This window comes from Tetrao urogallus (genome assembly GCF_951394365.1).
Source record: "Tetrao urogallus genome assembly, chromosome: 3".
In the NCBI taxonomy this organism is placed as follows: Eukaryota; Metazoa; Chordata; class Aves; order Galliformes; family Phasianidae; genus Tetrao; species Tetrao urogallus.
In genome coordinates this window covers 68,815,900-68,837,399 of record NC_136815.1, presented here as the reverse complement: position 1 = coordinate 68,837,399, position 21,500 = coordinate 68,815,900, and positions in this window count along the sequence as shown.

Below are 21,500 nucleotides of genomic sequence, written 5' to 3'. Positions count from 1 at the left end.
TAATCTCTTCAGCCTTGGCATGGTAACTGGTGTGTGAATAAGCTATTAGCATCTTGTGAAATGCTGTTTCCTGTAGCTTCTTTATGCAGTGGTAGTTCCCAATACATATCCTTTAGACATGATTTAAGTTGATTACTGTATTTCTTTTCTCTTGGTCCCAGGAGCACCTCACTAGAAAAAGCTGTTCCATCAACTTGTCTCTAGCAGTTTTTCTGGAGCCAGGCCCTGGCTGTTCAAAGATGAGTGGAAATGTGTCTTTCTCACCCCAATATGACTACAAAGTCTCCTTTGTTCAAGATAATCTGTACTTGTGTGGAGCGGCCACTTCCAGTGAGCTCAAGTGCACTTCAGGACACCAACTAATGAGGCAGGGGAAATGCTCTGTTAAGAACCTTTGATGCACAAGGTTCCTGGTGCCTTATGCAGTGTGCTGTGAGGTAAGAAGGAAATGCTAGCTTGCCACCTTCCTCTCTTGTTTCTGTTGACTAGAAGCTGCCTGTGTCCTTCACATGGTGTGTTTAGTTTTGTCAAGATTCTGACACATCCAAGGATGATTAAGTATAGTGCCTATATAGCAAAGTTAGAGTGTCATTGGTACTTTAGATATGTGTGAAAATGTATTTTAATAAGTCAGCAGTGTGATAGCCAAAACTATTCGAGTAATAACTTCTAAGGGGGAATTGTTGGATGAGGCATGGTGACCAAAATTATTCTGGTTAGATGACTGTGGATTTTAATAATGCTGCCTGGCAGTAAAACCTATGTATTGTTTATAAATAGTATGTTAATTATAAATTTGTGATGTTCATAATTTCTTAAGTGTTTGCAAACAACATTTGCAGATACTTCTTAAATGCTTCTTACATGATCAAGATTAACCTTACTTCCAGTTCCTATATATATGGTGTGCCTATGTGCCTGTGGATACGTCTCTCTTTACATACACACACATGCATACATTTCCCTCACAAATTTTTATGGTTTGTTCCAGTTTGTCACACAGTATCTTGCCTAGATCATGCACTCCCATTTTTTTCTGGAGTCAAAGTTCTGCAATATCATCCCATATAAAAACTATGGTGGAAGGATGAACGAGTCTTATTGCAGGGAAAAGCTGGTCAGCTTCAGTCCAGTGACTGTGCCAAAAGACAAAGTGAATTGAAATAGAGATCAGAACACTGCTCTGCTAGTTGATAATTTTAATCTGAGCTCTGAAGAGTTCATCTCTTTGAAGAGCAAAGAAATGTTGGCATCAAATATTGATTATTAGTACTATCTAAAATTCATAAATTTCTTTCATCTGGCAACTGGACTTCAGGGTGGAATGGAGTACCCTTAGCTTGACAATAGCGTAGAAATGAATAAAAGAAATGTAATTTAAATTAATACTTCACATTGGCTATAGTGAGATCTTGTAAAGGCAGATCATGATGTGATTTTGTTGGGTTCAGAAGAGATAATTAAAACAGTAGGATTCTGCTAAATTATTAAGCTGTATTAATGGAGACAGACCACAAACATGGCCAAATTAATTGGACTACAATAATAGGAATGTACTTAAAAGTTTAAACTTGTAATATACTTTTTTTTTTTTTTTTTCTTCCTGAAAGCTGATGAACACTTTTTAGAGTGTGAGCAATTCCCTGCAGTTTGCCTCTGATTTGGTGGTGTATGTTGCCACGTGTTCTTACTGCAGTAAGGTTATGCAGTAAGGATAGTAAGGATACTGCAGATGAAGTCCATCTAATTGAGTGAGATTTAAGTACAGTTATGTTTTACCTCCTAAATCCTTTCGGTTATTCCCGTTCTTGTTCTCTCAGAAGTAGTTCTAAAAGTGTGATCAATAGATCCCAATATGTTATTTGAGATAATCTACAGCAGTGTGTTGCTTTTATTGGGCTTTCAATTAGAAAGTGACAGGGTTGCATGATGCTAATGGAGGGAGTGGAATATTGAAAGTTGCCAAGGACAGTGGTTCATGGTCCAAATAAAATTGGAAATATATGCTCTACAGTGTTTGTTATCCAACTTTTACTATATATTATATATTTAGCAATATTAATGAAATGAGCTTCTGCACTCTGTAGAGTTCCTTTTCACTTTCTGTGTGTCTTAAGGCCAAAAAAAAAAAAAAAAAATCCGAATATCCCTTGTTTTACTTAATAATTTGTCTTATTCTGCCAGATCTGTGTATGCAGGGCAGTGCCTAAGGGAAGGGATGCCAGGGCACTCCTGCACTCGATTAATGGGGAATTTGTGTGCAAATTTATTAATAAAGAAATGGCTCTGTAGATGCTCAGGTGATTCTTGTATGTAGAGAAATAAAATGGTCTGAATGGCAGTGCTAGTGTTGTTTGAGGATCCCTCTCTGACTGATCCATCAAGGGTGGTGAGCCTGCTGTGAATTTTGCACTAGGTGGAATTACTTTTTCCCATTTTCTCTCTATAGTAAGTCAGCAAACATGGTGTCTGAGCAGGTAAAATTGCTTCTGAGAGCAAGTCCTCTGCACATTCAGCAATCAGGAGGTGGTGTGCTGAGCAGCACGCTACCTCTGTCATATCCAAGCCATATTAGGTCACCTTTCTGGCATTCCCATAACCCATACTGACCACTTTGTTGCTGCTGGGCTCCAGACAGGCAGGAGCTGACAGGAGCCTGCCTGCACCTGTGCTGTTGTCTGCTTATGAGTTCTGAAGCTCAGTGCAGAGAAGAGCAGCTGTTGATGGGTGGGTGTTTTTTGTATTGTTATTGTTTTTAATGACTCTCTCAATGAGTAAAGATAAGGAGATAGGAATGGGGCAAAAGGGGAGGAACAGCTGCTAGAAATAAAAGGTGGGAGAGAAAGTAGGAGAGAGGATGTGTTGGGTGTGAATGGAGAACTTCAGAGGAAACCAGAGCCTTCTGTTGTAAGAGAGCAATGTGATGGGAGCCAGTAGACAGGAGAGGGCAAATGCAAACCTGAAAACCTTTCTTTCTGTTGCCATGCACGTGTACTCTGCACCCACTATCTCACAGAGATGCTCTGAGTTCTTTCATCTCACCCTGGCTCCTCACAAGCTCCAACTCCTTTTCAGGTAGATTGTGAAACTGGGTTGCTTCTAACTGTGTCTGCTTGTACTGTAGCTCTTGAGTACAAAAGAGTATAAAATTAGCTAATGGAAGGCTTAAAATGGAGTTTCTTACACATAAATATATGAAACTCAATGGCAGTGTTGATGCAAATAATTGGCAGGCAGTAGGAATTGCTACATAATCTGAATTACAGAAACTGAATCTCAAAAAAAACCAGGTCAGGATAAGTGGAGTAATGTCACCAGCTTTGAGGGTGGACGCTGTTTTCATTTGCAGGTTGAAGGCCTTTTCATCTACAGGGCCTTAAGCTGCACTCCAGGCATGAACTTCCCATGCAGCTTGTTTGTTATTTGCTTCGTGTTTCTTCTGTGAATGATTCCATGTGTTGCAGCAGGACTCCAGCAGCTACAAGGATCAGCTGAAGTTATGGACATATTACAAAGATAAACACATGGCTTTTTAAAATCTACACAGTGCACTCTTAGTACTTTTTTTTGTTTTATATGATGGCTTTGATTACCCCTTTTGGGTTCCAGAAGTCAGTGTAAAATGCCAATAACCTTGTTTTAACTCTTATAGAGAGAGCTTTAGTTTTCTGTAGATCCTTTGTAACCCAGAGCTAGACTCTCTGCATTCTATTCTAAACATTAAAATAATTGTTTTTACTAAAAGCAATTGAAAATCATCTGAGGGCTTAGGATCTGAAGACCTATGAAGCCTTATGGTTCAGTGTCATATGGGAGCATAGTTTAAATAGGCTGGGACAGCGCTGTGAATTTCTTCCCAAGTTTCATTAATTACAGTAAATATAGAACAAAAAATATTTGCTTAAATTATCTGTAATATAAAGCATACTTGAAGATAATAATAAGAATGACAGTACAGCTTTTTTATTCTTTTATTAGTTCATCCAGACCTATTTTTTCTCTGCATCTTTAAATAACTTTTTGAAAATCTTTCAAAGGTAGATTTATTAACGTAACATAGTGCAGATGTCTCTGGCTGTGAAGAATAAGTCACATTGAGTTGTAGTGTTGTGTCAAAAATATCATTAAGAGGCTGAGAACAAGGGGAGCAATTAATGAACAGTCTTCACCGTGAACAAATGTCAGAGTCTCCTCCAGGGCTAAGCTGCTCTATGCCATATTCATTAATTGCTCTTCTGAACAAAGTTGGTGTTGATGACTGGTTTTAATTAAGCATACCTGAGAAAACCCATAAAAACAGATCAGAAGTATTAGAATGGAAAAATTAGTCTTTAATTTAATAAATAAATACTTTTTTTTCTTCTCATGGGTTTTTATGCTTCACGCAACTGTTTCTGGCTGACATTTCCTTCTATCTATTGGGATTGTCTTCACTGGAGATTTTGGCAGAGGATGTCTTATTGTTTGCACACGGATGCATGCCAAGTACCGTGCTCTCATTTAAACCCCTGTGATTAAAAATGTGCAGAAATCCATCATGACAGGAGAGAATTCTCTGTTCAGTCCCAGTCTACCTGTTGAAAAGTGGTAAGTAAGGGAAGAAGTACGTGTCAGCAGAAGGGTAGAAATCTTAAATCCTCATTGCTAAAGCTTGTCCCAAATTTTCTGCCCTGATAGCTTGGTCAGTATTATCTCTTTGGGAAAGCAAGACAGCAGCTCTGTAGTATAAATGCTTATGGAAAACTGCATTGTTCATTTTACTCTTTTTAGACTTTTAGGTCTAAATTAAAACTTGGTTAATGGAATTTCCCAACATCCATGTTTTTATGTGAAATATACTGATGCAGTTATCACCATGTTTCTTTATTGCTTTTATCAAAAAAAAAAAAAGAAAAAAAAAAATAAGAGACATAGTTGCGATCACTATAGAATAGACTACTGAAAGAGTCAGCCTATAAGGTGAAAGCTGTTTCTGTGCAGCTTTTTTTTTGTTCATTGAACTGAAAGTAGCAGGAATAATAGTTAAATACTATTATTTGTGGTTTTGGTGAGAAAGACTTTGGGAGAGGAGGAAACAATGTATACCACAGCTGACTTCTGCTAGTTATACTGTTTCCAGATATTCATTTTAGTTATATTGTGTGAAGATCTTCAGAATATGAGGAAGAGTTTATCCGAAGAGCTTTGTAGTAGATTGCAATTTTAAGCCAAGTGGTAACTGGAAACTTTAATAACCTTACAGTAGCACTTTAGAAGTGGAGATGTGCAGTGGGATGGACACATCAAGACTCAGTAAAAATAACTTATCCTATGGTGGCATGCATCCAGCACTCTAAAATTAGCAGTGTATCCTGGGTATGATGTTGCAGGTGCTCAGAAGAGCTAACAGTGTTCAACACCCTCTGTTGCTCAAGGAGGACTGAACTTATTTTATGGTTTCAAGCAAAACTGACTGACTTTGATTACTGTTGTTCTTTATAGGACATCAAAACATGTAGTGCATTTCATAGGCATTAAGGCAAGGTGCTGGCCAGCAAGGTCCCATGTAGGGAGCTCCAGTCCTGAATGGAAGCCAGGGCAGAATGCCAGTGGGGTGCAGCTGACAGTAGACGTAGATCGTGATGTATTTCTGATAATGTACAAACACACACTCAATTGTCAGGGTTGTGAGTGATTTGTTTCACATCATACTATCTTACTTGCAGCATAAGCTTGGGGAAAACTGCTGTTCCTTGCATCAGGGGAAGGTAAGGCTTAAGGGAAAGCAGAACTCTATTATTATGGTTTGATTAATTGTGTGAACATTTATGCAAATTGCTTTAGGTTCAGATTAGTTTTATGGGGAAAGTTTGTACTGGCTTTTCCATTCCATTGTCCTGTGTTCTCCTGTGCCTTTCTGGAAAGACTGATGGAATAAGATTTCTTAAGGACTTTCAAGGACTCTGAGCAGAAGGTTTCTTTAAAATCCATTGAAATGACCTGAACAAGTAAGGCAAGATTTTCTTCTTGTTTGTTAAGTATAGGCTGTTCTTTTATTAAAAACAAAAAAACCAAAACAAACAACAAAACTCACCCAAAGCAGACATGTAACTCCCTCTCAATATGAGTATATATATACATGTGTCTGGAGGGGGCTACAAGAAAGACAACCTAACTATGTGTGTGTATAAGGCTAATTATCCTCTTTAGAATATCTACAAAGAAAATTAATGTGTTTTTTTTTTGTTTGTTTTTTTTTTTTTTTTTTTTTTTTTTAAATAATGTTTTAACTACATGTTGCCATCACTTGTGGAATTCAGAGTATCTTAATAAGTCCTATAATTTTTTGAGGTCATTGCTAAGAATAGCAGTTTCTGGCTTTTAAACTCATTACTTTTAAGAATGAGGAGAGATTTCTATTCTGTTTTTTCAAATTTGTCTGCAGATCTTTGTTGCTTTCTTCACACTCTTTTAAGTATAGTTTATTACAGTTCTCCACAACTGAACACTTGCATGAATTTTAGTGACTTCTTGAGGAATAAAGTATTCTCCAACCTTAAATTAAAGGATATTTAATATTTTCATTCAGTTTCACTGCTGGTAGTTTAGATAATCATATCGTGAAGAGGTTTAATTTTTAGATGTAATATTCACTGCTACAGAGAAACCAATCTATGGGTACAGACACAGTGGTATAACAAGTACAAAGGGTAAGGCAGAAGTGTAATTTGTCCAAAGATTAGTGGCAGGGGTTCTTTCTGTTTATTTGCCTAAGTAGGTCACTGGTAGGCTTTGAAATAGTGATGGGATCTGAGAGACACTTGTATTTTGATAGCAGAAGAAAAAAAGCCATAAAAGTGGTAAAAGTGAGTGTGTTGAAGTCATCTCGTTTTTATCTCTCCTGATGTTGTCATATAGCTTTTCAAAATGTGGGTCTTCAGGTCGGAGTTCTCTTTGTTCTCTTTTTCTGTCTTTGTAAAGCATCCCTTAGGAAAGGGGAAGTGATTTGAGAGTGTGGTGCTTGGCTGCACCTGTAACTGGCAGTGATACCACACAATAAAGGGATGAGCTGACAAGGACACCTTTACTGGTTTCTCTTCTTCTATGAGCTATGAAGTTTTGAATGCTTTTAGTCCTTGTAGAAATGGAAGTCCTACAGCTCAGTGAATTTGATAGCTTAAGTTTAGATTTATTTTATTTTATTTTATTTTAATTATATAGCTCTGCTATTGCAGGAACACTTAATAAGATAAGGGATTTCATAAAGAAAAGTGGGCCTTTCTTGATCAAAATAAATCTGACTGTAGCATGCCTTTAGTAGGGGCATCTCAAAAGAATGTATGTGAGAGCTGTACTACTGTGGAATTGAATGGCGTTAGAAGAGCATTCACCAGAACATAACTTAGTGCATTAGCTTGAAGTAGAGGTGAGTTCTGCAGATCTAATTCACTAGCCAAGTATATGTGTGTTTTTAATTTTACATCTGCAGATAAACAGTAGATGCAAGCACCAAAAGGAGCCTTCTAAGAAAGCATGCAGTACAGAATTAATTTTGGGGAAAACTGAGTATAGCGTTGTGGGATCTAGCAAAATTATACTCGGTATCTTAATATAATACCAGTAATGAAGGCATGCAAATATAGAAAAAAAAAATCGTAATCAGATATATTAAAAAATAAAGGCCTACATTGACTTTGTCTTGTCAAGCAAGAGAAATAAATTTCTACATGCAGTTGACAAATTCTCCACTGCTTCAGTGGAAGGTCCCTATGGATAAATAGGTCAGCGGTATCCAAGTTGCATGAGCTTAAACATAAAAATAACAACAATGAATAAATACTTTAAAGCTGCTAATATTCTGACATAAGGAAAAAATCCTGATGATATTTTCAAGCTCTTCTTAGTGGCAACCTAAATATTTTAAAAAACATTTTAAATTTGGAAGTTCAGAAAGGCTTTGGCTTACTAAGGTGACAACCATAGCTTTTCTAGTGAAGTAGAAAACATGGCTAGATCTTCAAAACGTGGCATTTTAGGGCAGATTGACAAACAGCTTGGGAGACGTTTGGAAACATGGGATGATGCAAGATCTTGCTGCCCAAGATAAAGGTGAAAGGTGAGGTTTTTGTTTAAAACAAATAAAAAAACCCACAAACACTGTAGAGAGAAGAGCAAACTATGATTTTTAGCTATTTTCTTGTACAATTAACACCTGCATTGTCTTCAGAAAACTGCCCATCCTGCTTTTTTCATTTCAGGATGGCTATTGACTGAGCAGTAGGGAGCTTTTATTCTTTATCTGATGCCTTACTGAGTTCTCTGTAGTTCCCTGACTTTGTCAGGAGGTTGAAATGCCAATTTTAGCTATCAGACATAGAAATCATTAACAGCATTTATTGACTTTTAAACAGTTTTCTGTTATCTTGACACTGTCAGATCACCCTTATCCACTTTCCACAAAACATAATTGAAAACAATGAAATTTCTCAACTTTGGACAGGTAACAGACTGGGGAAGATTTTTATCTGACAGAGCTTCAGCTTGAGTGACATTATAAGAAGCTGCATCTGCTAGTAGTACAAACAGCTTTAACAAAGAAGCCTTTGCTAAAAAGCTATGTGCCTGCTTTCCTTTGTCCTTTGCATTAAACAAAATGATGTTTTGTAGAGGTCGAATGAGAAAATTGTATGGGAAGTGGCACGCAAATCCACAGGGCTTCAGATTTTCCAAATTTTGTGTATAGGAACTGCTGAATCATGGCCTGAACCTCTGATTGATCACCTGAGGCGAGCAATGAGTCAGCCAGAGGAGCACAGGTGAAGGCAATTCACCTGTGCTGCCAGAAGGGGTGGAGCCTGGCTCTACCCCTCCTAGACCCATTTAAGAGCTGGCTACTGGGGGGAAAGATCTCTTCTGGAGATCGCCTCTGCTGGTTTTTGTGGGTGAGCCCAGGGTAGGGGTAAGCCTTCTATTTATTCTCTTTTGTTATCATAGTCTACTTTGCCTAACTCTCTTGTTTATTTTGTGATTATAACATCCTAATATTCTTTGATTATACATTTTGGTATCTATTGCTTCACTGTGTTGCAAAGTCCGGTTTTTATGGCAGCAGTTAATGCTCTTGGTTTTGATTCTTGAAATTGGATTTATGTATGAAGCTCCTTCAAAAAGAGTAGGTGCTCAATGGCAAGCTGCTTCTGAGAGAGGAAGTTAAGAGGAATTAAATACAGCTTTAAAGCAGTGGTTGTGTCTATTTATCACAGAGCATTTCCCACAAGGAGTAATAATATCCCGTCGTGCTGAAAAACGAAGAAAGGGTAAAGAGAAGATAATTAAAATTAAAAAGCAAAGAATTCTTTTAATAGACCAGAAAGTAGGACATAAAACTTAAAAGCTGAAAAGGAGCCTACTAAAACTGTAAATGCTTTTTGTAATATATTAGCAAGTCAATATAATTTTCTTATATTTCACTTTGCTTTTAGGACCAGTTCAGTGTGCAGATACTTCTTGCTGGAAACGTATGGTTATTTTTCCTTAAGAACTTCCATGTTTCTTTGCATTATAAATGCAGCAAGGGAGTTGGTCTGTTGGTAGGTGTATGGGAACTGCTGCACCACGGTCTGAACCTCTGATTGATCACCTGAGGCGAGCAATGAATCAGCCACAGAAGCACAGGTGAAGGCAATTCACCTGTGTTGCTGGAAGGGGTGGAGCCTGGCTCCACCTCTCCTAGACCCATTTAAGAGCTGACTACCAGTGGGAAAGGATCTGTTCTGGAGATCCCTCCTCTGGAGTTTTGCAGTGAGCCCAGGGCGCGGGTAAGCTTTCTATCTATTCTCTTTTTGTTATTATAATCTGCTTTGCCAAACTCTCTTGTTTATTTCATAATTATAACATCTTTATATTCATTGACTATACAGTAAGTTAGAGTTAGAAGTAAGCTTAGGGGGGATTAAGATGGTTAAAGTTATCACATATTGAATTTTGCAGCCCAGAGGTGATAGGTTCTCCTGTGTTCTAGGGTCTACAGTGGGTGAACGGGGAGTGGTGGCAAAAGTCTGTACTAATACCATATAACAGTAGCGGCTGGGGTTAACCTTTGGCCTTTTTGTAGTGAATGAGATTGTTTCTGAAGGTAAGTTGACTACAGCTTTCATTATTGTTATTACTATTTGCTTGTTTTGTTTTCTTACCCCTTCAATTTTGGAATTGATGCACAGAATAAGTATTTTCCTTATTTGCTCAGCTATTTTTGACTCATCACTTTTGTATGCCTTTGGTCTCGCAGATCATCCATCTGCTGAGATTTACCAGACGGTAACATCATCTACTAAGATGTCCTGTCACACCAGAGCTTTGCGTTTGGAGTGGATTATTTCTATGTCAGTATGGAAATGGTACTGTTATTGCACTTCTTGGGTGATGACTGTGTTGTGCAACCAAAGAAAAGTATTCTTTTCTTCTGTCTTGTGTTGTGTTAAATTTAAACAAGCTTTTCAAAGTTTATGTCAGGTTACAGTGCTGTCGGTACGTGTAGAACACTTACTAAAAATTCTCATCTGAGAAAAATGAAAATAAAGATTGTGATGAATGGTCAGGAAGGAGAAGGGTGTTAGGAGATGGGTTTGGAGTCAGTTAAGAGCAGAGAGGCTGATCAGGATATGTAGGAAACATACGTTGCTCTCATTCATAAGATATGGGAGGTTGGTATTAATTTGTCAGGAGGAATGTGATGAAAGATGAGACTCTGGTAACTACCGTGAAGGTTTGAAAGCAGCCTTTGATATATTGTGAAATATGTGGACAGTGACATTTTATAAAAGCAAAGATGGCAAGCTGTCAGCTCCACTTTACGTGATGCCACTTAATTTTTTTTTTCCTTTCTGCACTCTGTGACAATGATAACAGCAATCGGCAATAACACTGTGGGATGCCCCGGTTACTGTGGGACAGTCCAACATGGTACATAGCTGTGATACACAGTATCCTTTAAAAGGAATTCAAGTGGTCATTGGTCCACACCCTGGTTGGTGCTCCCTGCTATGCTTCTTGTACAGCAGACTGCTGTCAGCCTGTCTAAGCCATCTCTGGGTACCAACAATGTGACTTCTCTCCATGCCCCCCATGTTAGTCACTCTATTTCTGAGTATACACACAGTTTGCAGGTATTGTGATTTCATGTTTTTTATTTAAGCTGAGCTAAAGCTATTGCAGGGCATTGGGCATTTAAATAAAGAAGCAAAATGCCTTAGCCCTGGTACTATGATTTACTACGTCCAGACTCGCAGTCTCAATCATAAAACATGCAAGAAAGACTTGTGCCTGCATGAAATGCCAAGTGCAGTCTGACACTAGACTCTAGGGTGTTCTTGAGGGATGTTGAAGTTGTAGTCTGCAGGTCTCCTAGCTGAGAGAGACAACATGTTGTTATGTTTTGAACATAAAATTTGCCAACATCGAGACTTCTGCCTGCTGTCTGTAGTTACCGGGGGCCTCTTTGAAACACACAGGAACATTTTTGCTATACTCTGGTGATTAGAAGATATTAACTTCATTGCACATGAAAGTCCGTAATGAAAGGTTGAGCATTTTCTGCCACTGTTAATTTCTTGACTTTTTCCAAATGTAATTGCTGCTATGATTACAGAATGCCAAATTGAATCTGGGGACATGTGCAATATTCTTTTACCACTTGTCTAGTCAAATAATTTTTAATGAGACAATGAGCTAACTGAACACCCAGATTGGTTTGTTTACTTCAGTAGCTTAAGTGCATTAAGATCAAAGAGCTTGCAAGGGCAGGGGGTAGTCTGTGTCATTGCTGGACTCCATTAATCACCTCTTTGACTGAGAGCAACAGTTTTGAACAGTGATTTGCGAATGACTGAATAACTTCATTCTTGATACCAGTTATGTTTCTCAGCTGGCTGCTAGTGTGTGATCACAAACATCTGCACATTTGAAAACTTCCTCTTCCCAAACATTTTACAAGAAAAAATGGACCCTAAACAGAACAAAGAAAAAAAACCCAAACAAACATGAAAAACCATTCATTTTTTGCATGAGTGGCTTCTTGGAAAAAGAACTGGAAATGTTTCTGCTTTAACTTTTGCATGTGATCTTGTCATCCAAGTTTATCTTTAGATCCGTACGCTCTTGAAGGCATAAGTAGATTTTATTTTATTATTAGCACTCGTTGTTTTGGCTCCATGGGATGTCTTTGACGTTTGATAATACCCAGTAGTGGGGAAAAAAAATGCATTCTGTTTACCAAATAACGCATGGCTGTTTATGTTTTAATTGTGTTGAATGCAAATATAGTCACTCTCCCATAGATGAGGCACGGTGCTCATTACTTGCTTGGAGCTGATGGTTCCAGCTCTTTTACAAACCTACTTAATAGAATGGAGAACGGAAATTGTTTCTTCGGAATCATCCTATGATTTCTATGTTCTTCTACTGGACAAGCATTTAATTATGTTGGGAAAGAGCAGTATACTGCATCTACCTTTCCCCTCTGTGTCGCCAGTATTTTCCAGTTCCCCTTCGGTTGCTCACTGTGCCCTAAGTGAGTGCTACTTGTTTGTTGTCACTATCACAGGATCAACAAAACATAGGTTGGTTAGGTTGGACTGATGGAGATCTTGTCAAATTCCTTCTTTATGTGGGCAGCATGTCCTTCTTAATGCTGTATTTTTATGAGGCCTGAGTAGCACATCCTGAGGTCAACCCCGTCTGTTACAACCATGTTTGTTTTATTTGGCATCTTCCAGCATGTTTTATGGAGTAGCTGAATGTCTGAAACTGTATATTCTTGAGGTCTTCCAATACTTGACAGAAATATCCTGTAGAGAATTAATCCAAGGCAATACTCTTGTTTGAATCTTGAAAACATGAGAATATTTGTTTCATTATTTGCTTTTCACTGTTCTGCAGTAGAAAGATGTCAGCAAGAGGACTTGGCAGGTATAGAAAGAAAGGGAGGGGGAGAGGGGAAGCAAAGGAAGAAAGAATGCCTCCTTCATCAGTAAAAGATAATTGGTCTGTACCAAACATGCGTTTTATGTTATCCATGGACAGGGGTATGACAGGCTTAATCAGTTTCACAAAGCAGTCAGAATTTATTATGCAATTGAAAGGTGAAAGGTTTGCATTCATTAATCAGATTGGTACTGGGGTAAAATAAAGATATCCTTGAAGTCTTACCAATTAATGATAAAAAGGAGAGTAAGATGAATTGCATTTGTTCTCTAACAGATATGCGAAATGGTACATCTAGGTAAATGTCTGTTCCTCTAGAATACATTTTTAAAATGTTGGCAAACAGCAGAAGAAGAGGACGTGAAGCACTTCTGTTAAATACTTCTTTGATGAAGCTGTGATCTCAAAAACCTGGGTTTCTTCCATTATATCATTTTAGCATTGATACCAGGGGAGGGAAGTGAAACACAGATCTGTAATTTCCACTTTACTATTATACAGGAAGAGAGATCTTTTTCATACTGTCTAAAATGAATTGTCTAGTTACTGAAGTGGTACACCCTTTATCTTCAATTTGTCACCTAAAAAGTCTTGTGTCCCTGAAAATCCTCCTCATCAGTTCTTTGTGCATTTCTAAACCGCTAAACTTCTGTGCTTGTGATCTGAGCTGGTCAGTCCTATGGAAATGGTTGGAAGTTAGTGGCTAACAGGTCATGATGTGTTCTCTTTTTTGCCTGCCAATGCCATACATGTCATCTTTGAAGCTATATTTTAATACCTATTTCCTTCTCCTTAGAGAGAATAACTGTGGTAAAAAACAAATCCATGCCAGCTAAGGATCCTCCTGAATGCCTTCTACTACACAAACTCCAAACTACATGTATAGTTATGTATTTGTAATAAGCAAGACAGGGTCTTTGTGTGTCAAAAGGCCAAGTAAATGAGTTTCCATTCCATCTAGGAAGAATCAATAATGGGAAGATTATTAGCCACTGGCTCTTGTCCTAGAACACAACCTGTAGAAGTTATTAAGAGAGTGCAGCTGCATATTAGAACTTGATTTAGCATCTGCTAGATCATCATGAGGACACAGCATAAACCAGATTTGAGATACAGAGTACATTTCCATGTAAAATTAAAGAAGCGATGAAACGATTTGGCCTGTGTGATTATTTTTTTAATTTTTTCTCCAATGCTTATAGGTATTACCAGTTTATTCAGAGGCAAATTGTTTATTGTGAAGTTATCAGTTCTTTTTCTTCTCTGCTGAAGCTGTCGATGTTGGTGCCCAATTCTGCTGATGATTTAGTGATGTAAAGCTGGGCTCCAGGCATTGATATTTTCTGTAAGCAGTAAGTATATGTCAGTACCTACTAACCATAAATATCTGGGGCTGGATCCATGCAGGCACTGGTTAGCAGGAGGCTTTAGATACTGTTCGGATATATTTGCTCTGTGCCCATGCACATATAGTTGATGTTTTATGTCAGCTCTGAGCACGTTTACTGAAGTTTTTCATGTTAGCCTTGGAGCAGACTTGTGCTCAGTGGGCATCTGGGGTCAGCCCATGCCATCCCCGCGTGTGGTGCTGTGCTTGGCTGCAGCTCCTGTGGCATCACCATGGCAATCGGGGACTTGCTGTTTTGATGGCCTGGGGCCTGCTGCACTGCTGTGGCAGTGGGAGTCTATTTTGGAGCTTGAGTTTTTAGATACCATAATATATTTTGCTATATTTTGTGACAGTGTCTTTTTATGGCATTCTCAACACTTTTTCTTTGCTTCTGTTCTGGCTTAGGTATCTTAGCAAAAACTGTTTGCAGAGTTACAACATGGCCTGTAGGAAGTGGTCTGACTTCCAGCAGGTCTTACATAGCTTTGCAGATGTTCCATGGCGTGGTGATAATTTTGAAGTGGTAGCATTATTGTGCTATGTGAAACAGCTTCTGATAAAGCAGAGCACAAATATTTTAAAAATATTTTATTCTGGAAATAGTCCTTTTGAGGGACTAGTTGAGGATTAAAGCACCAGAGATTGACTTTTAAGAACAATAAGTTGATAAAAGTTTCTTTGCAATATGGTATATTCATCTGTGTAAAATATATGATAAGCTCAGTTCTGGATCTACTTGAAAATTATAAAGAAGTATTTCTTGCATTATTCAACCATGTTATTTTTGTTCTCAGTTTCTCTGGCTTAATTCTTACATTCCTGTACATGCAATTATTTTCAGAGGCTCTGTTGGGGTTATCATGTGTCCTACATGTTGCTAGAAGTGTGTAGATGTTCTTAAGTTATTACACAATCCTGTGATGCTTCTTACCTTCAGATGTGAATTTTCAGTGCTGAATAATGAATACCAGTATTTGTACTTGAAGCTAAGTGTATGTTGATCAATAAATTAAGGGATTATGGGATGAGCTTTGAATGACATAAGTTCACATGTTTTATAAAGTTAACGTAACTATATGAAAAAACATGGCTAATCCTGACTGCTAGATGAAAAATAACTTCTAGTCAAGTCTACAATTAAATAAATTATTAAATAAACTAATCAGAGTTATTTTGCAATGATCATCTCAATTAAAGGTACAACTTTTCTAGATGTATTGGTTAGAAATTTGCCCTACAAATTCATCTTTACCGCCTTCATTTACTCTTGCTTTGGTGTTTGCCCTTGCTTTGGTCCTGCAGAGCCCTTGCTTTATGCTATGTTTCCCCTCAATCTGGCCCTTCGGCAGCCTTCAGTTGACCTCTGTTTCCAATTCCTTTGGCTCTGCTGCAGCCTTGTTTTAGTCCGGCAACTTTTCTGGAAACTATAACAAGAGTATCCTTTTGCTTTTTTTTTTTTTTTTCTTGGTGGTATGATCAGTGCAAAAGAAATTCAACAGAGATAGATAAAATTATTCTTGAGCCTAAGTACTGTGGTACCTTAAGTTTTATGCTGAACTTCCAAAGTCATTTTATATGTAGGGAGCTCTGCATCACAGCATGTGAGGGTGTTGGGGGTACTGTGACCCAGCTGCAGCAGGAGCTGTGGCAGCAGAGTGATCCGTTCTTGTAATTCTGGATTCTACCTGGATCACCTTAATGTTGCAACCACTGTCTGTCAACTGTTGAGCAGCAAAGGGACTGGTAATAGAAGGCTTTTTCTGCTGGGAGCTGGAGTCCTGGATTTGAGCTAACTTCTTTTGTAACGAACAAAAGTTGAAAAAGACACATCTAACTATCTTGTGTTATTCAGAATTGTGCTGTTATCATCTGATTTGCATTAGAAGCTGTAAATGATGCTGGTAAAAGGAGTGAGTAGGAGAAACTTGCATCAAATCACTACTTTGCCATATTTTATTATAGAGGTGAAAAAGTCACCGACTCTTGATGCTTAAAAGCTTAATTACAGATTGAATAGAATTGCTATAGAAAACAGATTTTCTGCCTTGGGATTGTGGAATATAGTCTTTTAGAATAAAAATGTTTTTTTTTTTGTTTTTTTTTGTTTTTTTTTTTTTTTTTCAAGAATGTACAATAACTTCCTGCATTTTTAACTGTATACTATACCTTTGTACCTGACTTATTCTAAAGTTCTGTAACTCTGTCAGCTCTATGCCCACCAGTGTTTATTATCAATTCTTTATATTCCACTGTATGTGAAGATAAATGTTGAGAAAAGCCTTTCTTTTTCTCAACAGATTTCAAAGATATAATTCTTTATTTATGAGTGGGCTAGAAAAAGAGTACTCATCTTTAAGCCTGGTCTACTGTCTCTTTGAGTGTGTATGGAACTGTTCCCCAGGGACATGTATATGAAATTTTTGAGACAAAGTCTGCTTTTAACAAACACAGTCATAGCATTATTTGTGCACTTATTAACTTATATTTTGATCATAAGTTCTTTGTTTGCAAGGGACAGAACACGATTTGTTGCTAAACAAATTATAAGCTAATATAGACTTTTTAACAAGGCATATGAGTTGCTTTCATTTATTTTTGTCATCAAATACCATCTGCGTTCTTCATTATAATTCTGCAGTTTTAGCAGTTTACGCTACGTTGCTCGAGCTGTACCACATATGTTAATAATTTCTTTGCTAGTTGGCACTGATCTCTTGTTCCACACTGTTCTGAAATTTGGTGTTGTGTTACTTACCCCAAAGGTACTCAGCCAAAGAAACACGTTTTGGGTTGATTTGATACCGTGTGTAAGTTTAGAGTATTTTACACCTACTATCTCCATGTGTTCATTTGTTATGGAACGTGAATGAAATAGTACAGCTTGTTCATAGGTGGAATATCAAACAGAGAGAGTGGCTGTTGTGCTCTTACTTGACTATAAATTCACTTGGGCTTAAGTGCATCAGCATGATCCAGCTCTCTTAAAAATTCGTATGAAATCATTACAAAAGCAGAGGAAGATAACTCTGCTGCAAAATATCCAAATTGTTCATTTGCACTAATATAATTCTGAGGCTGAGGGCAGTTTGTGAAAGATGCTTCCAGAACTACCCTGCTAACACATTAAAACTGTTATATTGTTTTGTTCAACTTCATCAAACTCAGTCTGGTACTTTGAAGTAATAATTATTTATATATATATGGATATTTTGTACGACAAGAAGCACAGAGATGCTGCTGCTTTCTTCCCTAGTGTCCTGTTGTGCTTCTGAATGTGCTCTGATAACTCTCCTAAAGGCAGAATTAAGCTTGTTGTGTTTGGTTGAAGCTGGCTGTCAGAGAGTTGGCTCCAGACTGTCCATGTTCATTGCAGATGGCCTTTAAAGGTCTCTTCCAACTCAAACAATTGAATGGTTCTATGAAAGCAGTGCAGCTTTTCAGTTCAGTGCAGTGCCAGCTTTGAGTTAACACCACTCTACCATGCCTACAAGTCTTGTGGGTTTTTTTTTTTTTTTCCTTTGTGCTTGTTGGCCAGCTTGGAGGCCATGAAGTAAAAACTGTTCTGGAATGATTACATAGATGGGTTCTTTGTCACACATGTCTTTTGTTTCTTTGGGCAGATGGTGAATTGGGATTGTTACGTAGGAGCTTAGGCTGTTCACTTCTTCTGCTCTACCTACATGCCTAAAATCATATGTTGTTTGGAGATTTTAATGTCATTTAGTGCTTTTTGTGCTCAATTACTGTTTCTGTTACTCCAGCGCTTCAAAAACAAGCCATGGAAGAAAATCAAGATCAAGAGTTTGCAAATTAGAAAACTTGTGTTTAACTCTAAAAGTGGAAAATCTAATCTGCAGTTCTTATGTCTGCCTCATGATAGTTTAATTTACATCCCACCTGTAATCTGGATGCTTGGAAAACACAGGAGGCACCCAAGGGAAGTTAGCAGATGTGACTTTGTAATCATGGCTGGATGAACAGATTGAGGATTGATCCTTAGCAATTGCATTGTTCTCTCCTTTGTAAGCCCCAGTGTCATCCAAGTTGGCACCCACCTGTATGACATGCCCCTTCCACAACCAGTCCAGCCAAACAGGAGTGTGGGATGGGGGCAGGGCTGCACACAAGTGGTGCTGGCAAGGACAGAGCAGTAGCATAAGGCTACCAATTGAAACTGAAGGAGCTTCAAGCATTGGCTGTTGGGCTGAAGCATGCAACACATCTGAGTTCCAGCATCAGGTGACAGCCCAGGAGTGGAAGCAGGAATTTGAAGTACAAGTGGTCAGCTTGAGTTTGGCAGGGGTCACTGCTCCGTGCTGAGATGTGTTTTTGTGCCCTGGAAGGACACTTCAAGGCTGTTGGCTGGCTGCTCTCAGTATGTTTATTGCAAAGGACCGCTTGTTGTTGTAACTTAATTGGTGGCAGGCCACCAAATTTCTTTGGACCTTCAAATGGGATAGCAGAAGAACCTGAAGTGGCATTTTTTGTTCTTAGTTGCCCTCTCCAGGTTAGTCATAATATTCTTGAGAATACAAATGGAATTCATTCTTATCAGTAACACTGTGCTGGTTTCAGAAGCTTGGAAGCAATCTTTATCAGAAATTAAAGGTCAGTCCCTCTGAAAGAAAGGGTGATGAAGTCATGAGGATGCAAACATTAATCACCAGCTTGGTGTCAAGCAGGTTCTGTGTCCTCTGGATAATCAGAAACCTTGGCTGCTGCTTTGTCATTTGGAAAAGTTAGCACATTTTCACAGCTGTAGGGAAGCTATTTTTTTTTTTAAGGATACCTCTGGATAACTTTGGTAGTTTCTAAACATGTGCTTGCTTGGGCTGAAAACCACGGATTAATGAACAATATTTTCTGTAGCAAAAATATCTGATCCTGATTACAAGTTTAAACTGTAATCAATTAAAAAAATCCCTTCTAGCACCAGACCTTTATTTCAATGTTTGTAGAAATTTAGTCAAGTGCTGGACTAGGTCAGACTACTTTCTTAATAGTGGCTGCAAGAACTTGGTAACAGTTTCTTCTCCCGCATGTACCAGGCTGTGTGTTGTTAATTAAGAGATTAATTATTTGAACTTTTTTTTCATATTTTAAATTTTTTTAAATTTCTTTTTTGCTTTGGTGTACAGTTGACACAGGTCTCTGTTATCATTCTCTATCTACTGCTTTTTTGACTCCAGCATCCCAGTCTGACCGTAGGAATGCTCCTTTCCAAGCACTGAGCACGTCCACACAAGCCATTCTGGCACAGCTTGCTCTGTTTGATACCAAGTGGGAATAGGACATGTCATCACAGACCTGGATTTGTTCAATCTGTGACACTTCAAATTTGAATTGCTTTTCCAAACCACTCTATCAGCATCGCATTTCAGTCAAAATTGGTGTGAATTTCTGCTAAAGACATGTAAGTTCCTGTTCTGCAGCCTCTCCAAGCTTTATGAGAATCTTTGAAATCTACGAATGTCCGTACGTTACACTATTTATAATTTTATTATTTTTGGTAATTTATGCAACATTCTTAAGCATCCCATTGAGCAAAAAGCAGCACAGATGTGACAGAGAAATTGTGTTACAATCATAGAAGCTGTATGTGGTTGATGATTATGTAGATACTAATGAAAGAAAAAGATGTGAAAAGAAAGAATAAGTAATTAAGGATTATTTTAAAGAACACTGACAGGAAACTAATGCAATGGGATGGAAGGTCTTACATAACTCTAGAGACTGTTTTGAGAAGTATTTCTGAAGTATTTGTAGAATGAACATGAAAGCATTTTCCATGCTGAGGAACGTTTTCCTGATGCCAGGTCATTTTGTTCATTGTCATGTTTTGTTGTTGTTGTGTGTGTTTGTTTGTTTGTTTTTTTTCAAATCTTAAACTAGAAAATGGCTAAAAAAATGAAGACTCCTGACAATATTGTTTTAAATTCGTGTTTTCTGACTCTGCCCATTTGACAAACCTTTTTTATCTTGGTTTTGAAACCCTGATATTTTCTAGTCATGTGATTGTTCAACGTAACGCGTTTAGACTTACTACAAGATTTAGGATCAAAGGAGTTTATGTTAAAGGTTTGTTTTTCCAGTTTCACAGCTGACTCCTGTACTCATTAAACTCTGTTCTATTTCCCTAGTTCTCTGCCTCTTTTATCACAAAATTCAATATTTTAACATATCAACCTTCCAATAGCCACTAAAATAAAGCGAATGCATCTTTGTCTGAAAGGTGACCTATAATGCAGACTAGTATGCTAAGGAGTCATTTGTTGCTGTGTGAGCCAGCTTTGAGATGGATCAGAACATGGCAGTGTATTTCAGGGTTAAGGAGAGGAATGGTGGAGGCTGGAAGTGGTTTCCAATAAGCATTTATGTGGGCTTTGCTATATTGACACCAAGCTGAGTGATGCGGTTGATACAGTTGAATGAAGGGACACCATTCAGAGGGATCTCAACAGACTTGAAAGGTGGGCACAGGTGAATCCAATGAGCAAAGTGCAAAGTTTTGCATGTGGTCTGGAAAAATCCCAGGCATATATACAGACTGGAAGGAGCAGTCCTTGAGAATAGCCTTGTGGAGAAGGACCTGGGGGTCCTGATGGATGAAAAATTTAACATGAGCCAACAGTGTGCTCTTGCAGCTCAGAAAGCAAATGGTATCCTGGGCTCCATCAGAAGAGGGGTAGCCAGCAGGGACAGGGAGGTGATTGTCCCCCTCTACTCTGTTTTTGTGTGGCCTTATCTGGAGTACTGTGTCCAAATCTGGAGACCCAGTACAAGAAGGACAGGGAGCTGTTGGAGAAGGTCCAGGGGAGAACCACAAAGATGATCAGGGGGCTGGAGCACCTCCCCTACGAAGACAGGCTGAGGGAGTGGGCTTGTTCAGCCTGGAGAAGAGAAGGCTGTGGAGTGACCTCATTGCAGCCTTTCAGTACCTAAAGAAAGCCTATAAACAGGAGGTGAGCCAACTTTTTTACAAGGGTAAATAATGGCAGGACAAAGGGAAATGGTTTTAAGTTGAAGGAGGGAAGATTTAGGCTGGATGTCAGAGGGAAGTTCTTTACCAAGAGAGTGGTGAGGTGCTGGAACAGCTGCCCAGACAGGCTGTGAATGCCCCGTCCCTGGAGGTGTTCAAGGCCGGGTTGGA